General features: G+C 37.5%; 1 long non-coding RNA gene across 3 annotated transcripts in view; it reads right to left on the bottom strand.

The window, feature by feature from the left end:
* Nucleotides 1–5,556: 5,556 nt before the first annotated feature.
* LOC130282031 (uncharacterized) overlaps nt 5,557–15,962 on the bottom strand; it is a 125,161-nt gene continuing 114,755 nt past the window's right edge. For all 3 annotated transcript variants that reach the window (XR_008846219.1, XR_008846218.1, XR_008846220.1), the window contains one exon: nt 5,557–6,331. This is a non-coding gene — a long non-coding RNA (uncharacterized LOC130282031). The remainder of the gene's footprint in view (nt 6,332–15,962) is intronic.

Here is a 15,962-nt window from a genome sequence, read left to right as displayed (position 1 = left end):
ATGAACACAGCATTCAAACCAATTCAGTCCAGTATATTTTTATTTGAACAATTAAATATATTATTGTACATTCAATGCATGTGTGTAAAAATGACCTGTAGCCACCCTTAAGAAGTGATTACACACTTATTGACAGTTTCTTGATCTTGTTTCTGAGACATTAAGGTTTATAGTTTGTCTTATCACCTGATTGGTTGGTTGGTTACAGGTCCTCTTTACGCTGAAGAAATGTCCATCAACTTCAACCAAGGTGAGGGATGGATGAAGGGAGGAGGTTTGGGTAAATGGAGGGAAGAGGATGTGATACTATGAGGGTTATTTATCAATAATGGTCTTGTGTAGATTTTTGTAATTGGTCTAGATGCATTTTTTTTTTTTGGTGGTGTTGGGCAAAATTGATCAAATTGTCGCAGCGGTCATGATGAATTTCGAGCAGATCCGCACAACCACTCCTAGATCATTTTCTGCCTCCACATTTAGAACAGGTCTACTCTGCATCTGAGGAGCTGGTTTATCAGTTTTTTTTGCCTTTCTTTGTGTTCAATTTAAGTTTATTAGCCACTAATGTCCAAAAAAAATAAGAACTTCAAAGAGAGGGGCAGAGGTTCCTTCCACCTCAACCAGTGTTTTAAGGTAGGAAAGTGTTGCTGAAGGTGATGTAATGGAGGAGGATGAAGAATCAGTGAATGCAGAGTCTCCCTCATATTTCAAGATGTGCTTTAACTCCAGACAGTCAGCTTTCATTTGGGGGTATTTATATCCAAATCAGGTGAACGGTGTAGGAATTACAACAGTTTGCATTTGTGCATTCCACTTGCTAAAGGACCAAAAGTAATGGGACAATTGGCTTCTCAGCTGTTCCATGTCCAGGTGTATGTTATTCCCTCATTATCCCAATTACAATGAGCAGATAAAAGTTCCAGAGTTCATTTCAAGTGTGTTATTTGCATTTGGAATATGTTACTGTCAACTCTCAAGAGGAGATCTAAAGATCTGTCACTATCAGTGAAGCAAGCCATCATTAGGCGGAAAAAACAAAACAAATCCATCAGAGAGATAGCCAAAACATTAGTCATGGCCAAAATAACATTCTTAAAAATAAGGAACGCACCGGTGAGCTCAGCAACACCAAAAGACCCGGTAGACCAAGGAAAACAAGGAAGAATTCTTTCCCTGGTGAAGAAAAACCCCTTCACAACAGTTGAAGAGATGTAGAACACTCTCCAGGAGGTAGGTGTATGTGTGGCAAAGTCAACAATCAAGAGAAGACTTCACCAGAGTGAATACAGAGGGTTCCCCACAGATGTAAACCATTGGTGAGCCTCAAAAACAGGAAGGCCAGATAAGAGTTTGCCAAACGACATTTAAGAAAGCCTTCACAGTTCTGGAACAACATCCTATGGACAGAGTGATGGGAATAGTATGGAGAAGGAAAGGAACTGCTCATGATCCTAAGCATACCACCTCATCAGTGAAGCATGGTGGTGGTAGTGTCATGGTGTGGGCATGTGTGGCTACCAATGGATCTGGTTCTCTTGTATTTATTGATGATGTGACCGCTGACAAAAGCAGCAGGATAAGTGCTGAAGTGTTTCGGGCAATATTATCTGCTCATATTCAGCAAAATGCTTCAGAACTCATTGGACGGCGCTTCACAGTGCAGATGGACAATGACCCAAAGGATACTGCAAAAGCAACCAAAAAGTTTTTTAAGGGAAATAAGTGGAATGCAATGGCCAAGTCAATCACTTGACCTGAATTCGATTGAGCATTCATTTCACTTTCTGAAGACAACTGAAGGGAAAATGCCCCAAGAACAAGCAGAAACTGAAGACAGTTGCAGTAGAGGCCTGGCAGAGCATCACCAGGGATGAAACCCAACGTCTGGGGATGTCTATGCGTTCCAGACTCCAGGCTGTAATTGACCGCAAAGGATTTGTAACCAAGTATTAATAATTTAAAGTTTGATGTATGATTATTATTCTGTCCCATTACTTTTGGTCTCTTAACAAGGGGGATGCACATGTGCAAACTGTTGTAATTCCTACACCGTTCACCTGATTTGGAGGTAAATACCTTCAAATTAAAGCTGACAATCTGCAGTTAAAGAACATCTTGATAGTTTGTTTCAAATCCATTGTGGTGGTGTATAGAGCCAAAAATGTTAGAATTGTGTAGATGTCCCAATATTTATGGACCTGACTGTATATTTTTTTTCCATTTTGGCTTTTTTTTTTGTTGTCCTTACTTAATTTATTTTGTTTAACTTTGGCACCTTAAATTGTGAGATGTTGGTTATTGTTCTAAATCTTATGGTGTGTGATTTCTCCCAACCTGGGCCAAGTTACATTTTCACAGTTGGCCAGAGCAAAAACAATCAGATTGCTTAGTTCATTTTGCAGTGGCCTTTTTACTAATGAACGTAGCTAGTGGACTTTTTGCTATGGGCAACTGTGCAAATGCTTTGTAGCACAGGTTTCATAAAATCTACCGCAGCATTTCTTACATGTTTTCAATAATTATTTATTACATTTTTAAATATATGTATCATATGTTGTTAAAATATTTTTGCCCCTCTCCTTTGGGTGTTTCTGACCTGCTTTGCAATACTTAGTTTGTGTACCATACTCATTTCAGGCTGTTAGCAAGTTTTTTCAGTTGTTTGGGAAACAAACCTATAAAATTCCTCTAAGGGTATGTTCACACTGAGGAATTGGAGAAGAATTTCCTCGAGTAATTCTGCTCACTTTTTCCTCTCCAAATCATTCAGCAGTGAAAACCCCATAGAGTTGTACAGAATTTCTGCCCCTTAGTTCACACTGAGGAATTTCCTCAAGCAGAATTCTGACGAGGAAGTATGGTCCACTTGTAGAAAGAACATGTTCTTTCTTTGAGGCAGAATCAGCGTCGTTCTCCCATAGAGATCAATGTTATTTTTTTTTTCAGTCAGAAGCATTTCCTCGCGGAATTCGTGCCGAATTCGCGCAGAATTTCTGCATGAAAAAAAAAGAGGAGTATTTATGAATAAAAAAATACATATATTACACCCACACTCCAGCCTGCATTTCCGCACGATTTCTGCGCGAATTCCAAGCGAAATCGCTGCTAATTCTGAGCGTAGAAAAAACTGTATTTTGGGGTGGAAATCTTCAGTGTGATTTCCTCCCCAATTCCTCAGTGTGAACATACCCTAAGAGTAAAAAATGCAATGTGGGCAGACATTATGAAAAATGTAAACTCACTTGGTCTTGAGAAAAGAACAGTGAAAGAACTTAATAAGAAATGGCATGATCTGTGATGCATAGTGAAGGCCAAGCTGTCTTTAATTAGTAAACCAGGGAACAGGTGGAGGTCAACCAACTAATGATGCCTGATGTAGCGCAGTTGCACGAAACGCGTTGCATGTTGGGAATAAACTGATTGTTCTGCCTATTGCCTGGTCCCTCAGCGCCTTATTGTTCACTGGTTTGGAGTTTGTTGGTTTCATTGCCCCAATTAATGTGTCTTTGTCACCTGTTGAAGAAAAGGTTGCTGCCACATATTCTCGACCTCAAATAATGGATGGATGTAATGGCGTTATCCCGGAAACAAGGTAAATGTTCTCAAAATTTTTATTTTATACATTGTAACCTTTTTTTTTTTTTATGAAAGTATGAGATTTTTACCAAGCTGTGCAGAAGAAAAGATAACCATTTTGTAATCACAAACCTTTATTTTTTATTTTTATTTTTTTACAATATTTACTAAAACTTAACAAATAACAATTTTTACACGTTTATACAAAATTTGGAAATGTCCTGTTGGTTAATATTTAGAACCTGGTGCAAGTAAAAAAAAATCTGAATATTTTTTATTTTATTAAAGCTGGGTAACACAAGCAAAGAAGAATATAATATTGGTTGCTATAGGCAACTGTTAAACTAGTTATTTACCCTAGTGTTTTGGTTACTTTTGCACCTTCTTATGTTTGTTTGTTTTTTTATCTTCCAAAACATGTTTTATGGGAAATGTACTAACTTAACAACATTAAGCATGGCGTAAATTTAGCATTTAAAATTTTGGGATAAGTCTTTGTGTTTTTTTTTTTTTTTTGGATTGTTGCTGTTGACCCACTATTTTTGCTTGATTTTAAACACACGAATTTTGATTGTTGGCCTATGTTTGTTTATTTCCTCAGCTGAACATCCTCCCACAGACAAGCCACTTGTTAATGTTTCAGAGGCCAGGGTTCAGACTGAGGAAACACAAGGACAGGAGGATATGTATCAATGTATGTGCAGAGAGAAATCAAATATCCATGGACACATTAAATAACACAATGAAAAATATAGAAATCTAAAAGAGAGTATTAATCAGTGCTAAAAGAATATATATTTTTATATATATATATATATATATATATATATATATATATATATATATATTAGTTAGGAGTAGCCGTATTAGTCCAGTGATGCAAAAAGCAAAATCATCGGTAGTTGCAGTATCTTGTAATACCTTTTTTATTGGACTAACAAGATTATGTAGAGACAAGCTTTCGGGATTCCTCCCTTTATCAAGATATAAGCATAATGCTTATGACTTGATAAAGGGAGGAATCCCGAAAGCTTGTCTCTACATAATCTTGTTAGTCCAATAAAAAAGGTATTACAAGATACTGCAACTACCGATGATTTATGCTTTATATATATATATATATATATATATATATATATAACACAGGTACCCATCTCTTGATTATGTCAGTATATCATAGATTGATTTGATACATTGGATATTTAATATATCTATATATATATATACATTCTTTACAGCACACTGCACTTTGCCGATTTTCAAGTATATCAATCGATATCATCACTAACAGGTAACTGCAGACTATTGCATTGCACTTTATTGTTATAGTAATACCAATATTTATATTGTATATTTATTTTACTCCATATATATATGTCTATGCTTTAGTCCCACATCTATATATATATATATATATATATATATATATATAGCACTGATTAATACTCTCTTTTAGATTTTATTTTCATTGTATATGGCATACAGGGAACTATATATTTAATCGGCAGCTAATTATTTTGCAACACCCCCCCCCCCCCCACCCCCGGCCATAGGTAGCGCTTGTATACATATATCCTATTGAAAAATATAGAAAACTGTCTAGCTGTAATGTCCAATGCATTAGTTCAGGTGTTGGATGAAATTTGATTTTTCTCAACCTCTTAATCTGTCTTTGTCTCAAGATGGTTGTAGTAGATGTTGATTTATGATTATGTAATGTACCTGTTTTCTTTTTTGATTCTCTGCTGTGATGTTTTGCTGTGTGCATACCTTATTTTTATATAAAAAAAAAACTTTTTATAAGGTTCTTACACATCAACCTAATTGTTGTCAGTTTTTTTTTTTTTTTTTTTTTTTAAATTGCAATATGTTGTGCTTGGCCCATCAATGTTCATTTCTTGGGCTTTTTTTTTTTTTTTTTTGATTGATTAAACATTTATTTAAATCTGACATAAATCTCAAGTGTATACATTATTTGAATCTCACACATGTCAAAACACTTTCCTATTTTTTTAAATTTATGTTTTGAATTTAAAAACGTCATTCTACATTTTAATGTATGTAAGAAGCTACACACAACACAATTTTTTTCAAAGAAGTGTTAGTAATCCAATCAGGCTAGCCTTAAAACAATCTTTGTCATTTAGAAAATGATCCATGTTTTAAACATGTCAAAGTATTTGTAATTTTGTGAAGTTAGAAATACATTGGCAATGACATGAAGTGGACAGTGTATCTGTTTCTTAGGCTAGGACAACGACAATGGGGCAGACTAGTTTTCAAGCATTAACATGCAAAATAAAATTTATGTATGTGATGTATAAAAAAAAACAGAATAGCAGATAGAAAAAATTATAGAATAGGAGGAGGATGAGCTCTCTCGTCCTCCTTTGAATTATTCAAAAAAAAATGTTGGGCTAACGCAAAGCAATTCCAGCATTGCTTGTCTCAAGTCCCTACAGCCTCTGAAAAGAAATGTGTTCACAGAGGTCATCTGCTAATTCTATAGGTATCGAATGTGCATTAACCACATTGTGACAGACACAACACACAACAATAATTTCACAAAAAAGTTCATGCTTGTATAGTTAAGCTCCCCCTGTCACATCTAAGTATCTGAAGCAACTCTTAAGCACTCCAAAAAGCCAATTTAAACATATCTTCCTGTGTGCTCGATTATGTCTTGTCTCAGGTTCTGTGGTTGGGTTCAAATAAGGAGTCAGTAGCCAGGTTGTCAGATGATAGTTGTTATCACCTGTCAAAAAAGATTGCATAAGGTTAATAAAGGCTATGGGCAATTGCAACATAATTTCTACAACACATTTACAACACATCCAGTATGCTAAAAGTATTTCATTCCTTTGTGCAATTATTAATGAAAAATCCTGTCTCCTCTAGTCCGCCTCACCTGGTTCCACGTTGCTTTCTGATGTACACAAATATTTTTTTTTTTTTGTCTTGATATACAATTTTAACTTGTGTGAACATTGGTCAATATGTTGGTAAAGTATTTTTTAACCCCTTAAGGACTCAGGGTTTTTGCACTTTTGTTTTTTCCTCCTTACCTTTTAAAAATCATAACCCTTTCAATTTCCACCAAAAAATCCATATTATGGCTTAATTTTTGCGTCACAAATTCTACTTTGCAGTGAAATTAGTCATTTTACCCAAAAATTCACGGCAAAATGGAAAAAAAAATCATTGTGCGACAAAATTGAAGAAAAAGTGCAATATTGTAACTTCCGTTTCTACGCAGTGTATATTTCGGTAAAAATGACACCTTATCATTATTCTGTAGGTCCATACGGTTAAAATGATACCCTACTTATATAGGTTTGATTTTGTCGTACTTCTGGAAAAAATCATAACTACATGCAGGAAAATGTATACGTTTAAAATGTCATCTTCTGACCCCTATAACTTTTTTATTTTTCCATGTACGCGCTATTAGGACTAATTTTTTGCGCCGTGATCTGAAGGTTTTATCGGTACAATTTTTGTTTTGATCTGACTTTTTGATCACTTTTTATTCATTTTTTAATGGTATAAAAAGTGACCAAAATACGCTTTTTTGGAATTTGGAATTTTTTTACGTGTACGCCATTGACCGTGCGGTTTAATTAACCATATATTTTTATAGTTCGGACATTTACGCACACGGTGATACCACATATGTTTATTTTTATTTACACTGTTTTATTTTTTTTATGGGAAAAGGGGGGTGATTCAAACTTTTCTTAGGGAAGGGGTTAAATGGCCTTTATTAACACTTTTTTTGAAAACTTTTTTGCAGTGTTATAGGTCCTATAGGGACCTATAACATTGCACACACTGATCTCTTACACAGATCACTGGCGTGTATTAACACGCCTGTGATCAGTGTTATCGGCGCTTGACTGCTCCTGCCTGGATCTCAGGCACGGAGCAGTCATTCGTCGATTGGACACCGAGGAGGCAGGTAAGGGCCCTCCCGGTGTCCTGTAAGCTGTTCGGGACGCTGCGATTTCACCGCGGCGGTCCCGAACAGCCCGACTGACTAGCCGGGATACTTTCACTTTCTCTTTAGAAGCGGCAGTCAGCTTTGACCGCCGCTTCTAAAGGATTAATACCGCACATTGCCGTGATCGGTGATGTGTGGTATTAGCCGCGGGTCCCGGCCGTTGATGAGCGCCGGGACCGACGCGATGAGATGCTTCATATCGCGGGAGCCGGTGCAGGACGTAAATATACGTCCTGCGTCGTTAAGGGGTTAATGTCTTCAATCTATATATATATTTATTAAACATAATTAGTAGCTTCTTAGTTTCCTTGTCACATGCCTTACAGATTATTGTGCCCTGATGTACTCCTTGCTTCACTAATCCAAAATAATCAATAACATTTTATTTAACCCCTTAAGGACCTGGGGTTTTTCCGTTTTTGCATTTTAATTTTTTCCTCCTTACATTTAAAAAATCATAACTCGTTCAATTTTGTACCTAAAAATCCATATGATGGCTTACTTTTTGCAACACCAATTCTACTTTGTAATGACATCAGTCATTTTACCCTAAAATCTATGGCGAAACGAAAAAAAATCATTGTGAGAAAAAAATTGAAAAAAAACTCAATTTTGTAATTTTTGGGGCTTCCGTTTCTACACAGTACATTTTTCGGTAAAAATAACAGAGGGAGCAACTTCTGAAGACGTCAGATGTAGTGACGAAACATGTTAGGGGGGGCAGTGTGAGAAATTTTTATATCAGCATCAGCCACAACTATCGGCACACACTGCAGGTGTGCTGATTACTGAAAATCAATGTCAGTCCAAATGGACAACAGTATATAGAGATCACAGAGTGTGCTTATGATGCTGGACTTTTAATTCACTTTCAGTTCATATAAATTTATTTTTTCAGTAATAAAAGTTAAGTTTTAAACAAATTACAGTGAGGGAAAACAAGTGGACTTTTTTACTCAGTCCTTTTGGACTGAGTTGCAGTATATAATAAACAGTTGTTTAGTCCACCCCTCACTTGGGTCACTGATCCTTGGGATCTTTAATTTGAATCTAAAGGGTTAATAGCACGCGGCACCGTGATTGGTTCTGCGCGCTATTAGCCATGGGTCCTGGCTGTGGCCCCACGTTATAGAACGGGAGCAGACTCATGACGTACATGTACGTCATGGGTCCTGTAGGGGTTAAACAAAACAGCATACTTACCAAGTAGCACACCATCCCCATAGGCTCCGCTCCGAAACATCTCTCCTATGGTGCTTTGTCCTAAAATATAGGCATCATGGGTTCCTCCCGGATAATGTGCCACTATATTAGTGATTTGGAAGTCAGGTCCACAAACAATTTGGACATTAATTGAATGAAAAAGTTTTCTGTTTCTATACATGTGTTCATCAGCGGATGGTGGAATGAAGGCAATATGGGTGCAGTCAATCAACCCTAAGGGAACCCTGCTTTGGCATAACATTTTAGTTTAAATGCTCGCAGTTCACTCGGCTGCATTAGGAATTTAATATAGTTGCCACATATTACCACAATTGCAGAGATAGCTTGCCTTAAAATTCTGCTGAATGTTGGCTGACTTATGCCCAGTTTTCTGGCTACACAGTGTTAAAAGTTTCCTGTTGCCAGGTAGTGAAGAACCAACAAAAATGTTGTCATTCCAAGTATGGCTTGGGTTCGCATAGTTTCACTCTCCAGTCTGTGACGAATTTGATGGTAAATTTCCAAAATGGCTATTTTACGGAGTCGAAAATTATGGACAGTTTCCTCATCTGTAAATAACTCTAACTCAAGTCTTGGCTTGAAGATTTGTGGCCGTCGCTTTGGAGCTTGCTGTTGTGTTGTTGCCAACCTGTGAAAGCCAATGGAATGAGCAAATCCATAGTAGCATAAGTGAAAATGTAATAAACATTAAATATTGGTTTGTAGTGCGTGTGTTTTAGCAAAAGATGTGTTTGATCTTAATCTTGAATTTGCCTCTAGTAGTGAGGAGGGGATACCTTTAGTCAAACCGCCCACCGGGAGTAAAGTGATAGGTGCCATGCCCCCTTTTCTAGCAGAGCCTCTCTAGGCCACGCCCCCTTACCTGCATAGCATCGCCCCCCCCCTTACTCTCACATTCACTGACGTTACACATAGTCTCCTAAACGGAAGTGAATATTTATATGTGGACATGTCCAGCAGCAGACTAAAATGCTTCTACGGCAGCTGTTCTTATTTAGTTATGTAATTATGTTTTTATAGTTTCTGAGAGTATAGTAGAAAAATGTAAGGATATTGGGGGGAGATTTATCAACAATGTCATGAGGAAAAGTTGCTGAGTTGTCCAGGCAAACAATCAGATCGCTTCAGTTATTTTTCACAGTATACAATGAATGCTTGATGCTATACGACGCGCCTTGTGCTATAATTAACAAACATCTGGTATGCATTTAGCTCTCTGTCATTTCTTACCATACATTTTACAATATGCCCCATTCCTAAAACTAGATAAAAAGTTAAAGGAGGTAAACCTAGCATGTATACTATAGAGCCCTACACTCCTAATTGAAAAAGAGATTTGCGGCGCGTTGCATCATTTGATTTCTATAAATACGTTTAGCTATACAAATTCTCCTGTACTGCGTTTCTTTATCCCTGTAAATAAATGTATGATATTAATGTAATTTTACTCTACATTGTACTCGTGTCTTATGAATATTATTTAATGACTGTTTCAATATCTAAACTGCATCTAACCAGGCACTTAACTTTTATATAAAATATTTAGATATATTTAACCCTATGAATGTAGAAATGCTTTATTCTAGGAAACGTGCTTGAATATATGATTAGTTCTATTGATACAGTTTTATAAACCCATCAGCCATAACATTAATACCACAGCCTAATATGTTTCATCAGCCATAACATAATTACCATCTCCTAAAAGTAACATAGCTGTGTATGTAGGGGCTATATCAATGAATATAGACGCCTCTATGTAAGGGGTATTAAAATATTTTAGAGGGGAATCTAACACAGATAATTTATAGTGTAGTATATTGCATAACATTAATACCACACCTAATATTGGCCCATGAGCCATAACATTAATACCACTGCCTAATATTTTGTCTCTAGGTTGAACTCGGCGGTCTCTTGTCCTTTTTCAACCTTACAAATGGTTACTATGTGGCCCTTTGGAGCATTCTGAGTTTTGTTTTCTTTCTTTGTTTTCTTTCTTCGTTATTCTCAAGGTTCACAACTTCCAGTTACAGTTATTTTACAACCCCCTTCTATAAGTGCTTTAGGTACTGTATACAGGACAAAGATTTACCCCAATAATATACATTGCAACCAGGTATTGTTCCAAATGTAAGTAAAAGAAATATATCCAAGCTGTCTAAACAGAGTTTTTCAGCAGAAGCACATTTTTCTGTACAGAAGCCACACAGTCCACAGAGTAGTAAAACGGGGTACAGGCAGGTTTTTTCTATTACACCCTTAAAAACTGTGCAAAAGCTGCTTACATAGCCATATCCCAGAACAGCTGTATAAACAAAGCATTTTCCAACAGTCAATCCCCCTATTTCTCACATTAGGCACTCCTACAAGTAACATAGCTGTGTATATCAATGAATATAGATGCCTCTATGTAAGGGGTTTGAATTATTTTAGAGGGGAATCTACAACAGATCATTTATAGTATCGTACATTGTATACCATTAATACCACCGACTAATATAGTGTTTCATGATCCACAACATTAATTACACCTCCTAACATTGTGCTTCATCAGCCATAACATTAATACCATCTCCTAATATTGTGTCCCATGAGCAATAACATTAATACCACATTCTAATATTGTGTTCCATGATGCATAAAATTAATAACACTGCATAATATTGTGTCCCATGAGCTATAATATTAACCTCTTAAGGACTTAGGGCGTACCTGTACGCCCTAAGCCCAGTCCCGGTGTGAAAAACACATCACACCGGGTTGGTCCCGGCTGCTAACGATAGCCGGGACCCTGGGCTAAAAGCATGCGGCACCGATCATTGTGCAGCACGCTGTTAACCCTTCAGTCGGGCTGATCGGAACATTGCGATACAATCGCGATGTTACGATCAGCTGGGACGCAGGCGGAGATCTCCTTACCTCTCTCTGCGGCATCCGATCGGGGATTGATTGCTCCAAGCCTGAGCTACAGGCTTGAGCAATCGAGCCCCTATCTGACTGATCCCTGCAAAGCTATGGCTTTGCAGGGTTCAGCATAGGAGATCAGTGTGTGCAGCGCTATAGCTCCCTATGGGAGCTATAACACTGCAAAAAAAAAAAGTGAAAAAAAAAAGTGAACAAAAGGTCATTCAACCCCTTCCCCATTAAAATCACCCCCCATTTGAATCACCCCCCTTTTTCCATAAAAAAAACTGTGTAAATAAAAATAAACATATGTGGTATCGCCGCGTGTGAAAATGTCTGAACTATAAAAATGTATCGTTGATTAAATTGCATGGTCAATGGCGTGCGCGCAAAAAAAAATCCAAAGTCCAAAATAGTGTATTTTTGGTCACTTTTTATATCATGAAAAAATAAATAAAAAGCGATCAAAAAGTCAGATCAATACAAAAATGGTACCGATAAAAACTTCAGTATACTGCGCAAAAAATTAGTCATCATACCGGCCCGTACGCGGAAAAATAAAAAAGTTATAGGGGTTAGAAGATGAGAATTTTTTTTTATATAACTGTTTATTTATAAGTTTTACATGTTTTCAAAACAAAGAAACAGGAGAGAAAAAAAAATGATTATCATATAGAGAAAATTACAACAATTTGAAGGATCATACCAACAGAAGAAAATGCTGGTACATCAACAAGGTGTTTCCTCAAAAACTTGAGAATGTTACAATGGAGAGAGAAAAAGGATAATGATATAAAACAATAATTCTCTAGAGAATAGGTGGGAATTCTAGGAAATGTTCACTCTGATCATCACAATGGATATTGTAAACAGGATCATTTTTAACATATAAATTTTCCTGCATGTAGTTATGATTTTTTTCCAAAGTACGACAATATCCAACCTATATAAGTAGAAACGGAAGCCACCAAAATGTACAAAATGAAATTTTTTCTTCAATTTTGTCGCACAATGATTTTTTTTTCCGTTTCGCCGTGGATTTTTTGGTAAAATTATTATTGTCACTGCAAAGTAGAATTGGTGGTGCAAGAAATAAGCCATCATATGGATTTTTAGGTGCAAAATTGAAAGCGTTATGATTTTTAGAAGGTGATGAGGAAAAAATGAAAATGCAAAAACTGAAAAACGCTGCGTCCTTAAGGGGTTAATATCACTGACTAAAATGATGTCCCAACAGCCATAACATTTATACCACTGCCTAATATTTTGTCTCTAGGTTGAACTTGACGGCCTCTTGTATTTTTTTCAACCATACAAACGGTTACTATGTGGCCCTTTGGAATATTGTGGGTTTTGTTTTCTTTCTTTGTAAACTATGATATTCTCAAGTTCACAACTTACAGTTATTTTACACCCCCCCTCTATAACTGCTTTAGGTACTGTATACATGACAAAGAGTCAGGAAAATATTACCCCCAATACTATACACTATACACACCAATACTATACACAACAACCTGGTATTGTTCCAAATGTAAGTAAAATAAATGTATCCAATGATAATCATATTACTAACATATAAACTAAAAGAAAATACTATATTGATGACGTTATATAATTATAATACATAAATAATTCCATTTATTTTTAGCAGTGACAGTAATAATAATAACAGGACATGTATGAGCACATAGTAAATACTAGAGTAGAAGTATTTTAGGCTTCTGAGTCAAAGTATTTACACGAACAGGGTCCCATTCATTTAATATAAATCTTAATATTATACAATAAAGGCGTAATAAAACGCAGATAAGTAACAGACAAAATAAATCTGATGTCTGGATCTCATCTCTAAGAATTATGTAAGCTCATATTCTATAATGAAGCCACCACCAATGTAATTGCCTGGCAGTGCTAAAAAGCATAATGTATTCTTAGGCTCCCAGTAACATGTTCTGATGAGTAGTAAGGTTACACATGTTCAATGTAGCAATCTATGTAAGGCGGGGACAATTCAATCATACAAGGCCTGAGAACGGATGTTTTAGTGGTAGACTAACTGAGCTACATTGGTAGTGTTTGTCATTTTACTGCTGTAGTTAAAAAAAAAAATTGCGCATCGCCTTATATCTTTTATAATGAAACATTTGCAAAGAGTCATCAAAAATTTGCAACGCAAGAACCAATCACAAGTAAACATACTCAACATCCAATCACAGTCAGGTATACAGGAACACTCACCAGAGGACGGAAAGAGCCACACTGCTTTACACACCAGAGAAAGCCAAGCTGATCAGCACAAGACAACTTGTTAAGGTTAATTATAAAAACTTGGGTTTAGGTCAAACATACAACTATGAAAACAATCTTAACATTGGGCAAACACAAATACAAATTAGCTTAGTAGAAAAACATAACTATAATGATTCCAAACAGATGAATGTAAAACAAAAAAGGGATTGACACGACTTATGGCACTGTTTGCAAGGCGGGGGTCCTTCAGCTGTTTAAAAAGACAAAAAAACACGGCTCTGGCAGATCTATATCTAAATGACTACATTTAGCACTCAAAAAAACATTTCAGGATAACAATTATGTGTATTTTTGAAACAGGTTGATTGAAATATCCTTTTATTTTTGATCAAACAGGTGTGTGAGTAAAAAAAACAGCATGACAACGAGATTTCTGTGGATCCACGCTTATTAGGTAAGTAACAGTTAAACACACTGATAAAAACAAATAAAAGCATTTAAAAAAAAAGGTGAGAATCAAAAAATAAAAGGAAACCATACACTTTGGCCACTAGGATTACATTGATATGCCTTACTAAACACTGCTCCATTAATATATGTGATGACCAACCCAGTAAGAGTTGTATGTCTTTGAAAATGATTATAACATTTATTCATAGTTGCAGCAAGGTCCAAAAAAAGAGAAGAAATCGAGGAAATTGTGACATTTATTGATTTGCATGCCTACGATCAAGCACACCGAGGAAGTGTCCACAAGCATAAAAGCTAAGTTATGCATCAATTGTCAATACATCTGTACAATCTTTTTGGAACACAGCACACCAAGACACAAGTGTGCAAAAGGTGTTCTGACCTATGTGTGAGAGAGACGAAATTGCTGCGAGCGATACGCAAAGAAATCCAACAGGGTAAGTTTACTATAACAAATTAACATTTTAACAATGAGAATAGTAGTCAGTTTTATGATTGCCCTGCTACATGACAAAGAAGGAAAGTGTCCATTTCTGTGTCTCATACTTATACATTTTATTTTCCTTTTCTTTTTTTCTATATACATGTAACATTATTGATACCTAAAAAAAAAAGTCAATGCAAGCAAATGAGGTGCAATGTCGAGAATCAGATGTTACCTCATCTCATGGCCCTTCCAGGAGTGGACAGTATGAATGAAGTGGTAAGTATCGTATTTATCGGCGTATAACACACACTTTTTAGGCTAAAATTTTTAGCCTAAAGTCTACCTGCGTGTTATACGCCAATAAGCCGCTGCAGTTCAATGATTTAAAGCGGGCGCTTTAAATCATTGAACTGCAGCGGCTTTGCAGGTGCAGAGACCTGCCGTCGCTGCTGGCTTCTCTGCCCCTGCCTGTCCTGGGGTCTAGTGCCCTGCTGCCACCGCTTCTCTCCCCCTGGCTATCGGTGCCACTGCCCGTTCTCTCCCTCTGGCTATCTGTGCCGCTGCCCCATTGCTGGCGCCGATAGCCAGGGGGAGAGAAGCGGCGCCGGCAATGGGGCAGTGGCGCCGACATACAGAGGGAGAGAAGGGGCAGAGGCACCCATTGCCGGCGCCGCTGCCCCGTTGCCTCCCCCATCCCTGGTTGTATAATTACCTGCTGCCGGGGTCGGGTCCGCGCTGCTTCAGGCCTCCGGTGTGCGTCCTCTGCGTCGTTGCTATGCGCTGCGAGACGCAATAACGTCACTCGTCATTGCGCCGCGCCGTGCAGTGCATAGCAACGACGCAGGGGACGCACACCGGAGGCCTGAAGCAACGCGGACCCGACCCCGGCAACAGGTAATTATACAACCGGGGATGGGGGAGGCAACGTTGCAGCGGCGCCGGCAATGGGTGCCACTGCCCCTTCTCTCCCGCTGGCTATCGGTGCCGCTGCCCCATTGCCAGCGCCGCTTCTCTCCCCCTGGCTATCAGCGCCGGCAATGGGGCGCCGGACCGATAGTCAGGGGGAGAGAACGAGCAGTGGCGCAGATAGCCAGCGGGAGAGAA

This window comes from Hyla sarda, chromosome 7 (assembly GCF_029499605.1).
Source record: "Hyla sarda isolate aHylSar1 chromosome 7, aHylSar1.hap1, whole genome shotgun sequence".
Classification (NCBI taxonomy): domain Eukaryota; kingdom Metazoa; phylum Chordata; class Amphibia; order Anura; family Hylidae; genus Hyla; species Hyla sarda.
The sequence above is the reverse complement of the archived record's forward strand: the minus strand, read 5'-3'. Positions and strand labels throughout refer to the sequence as shown.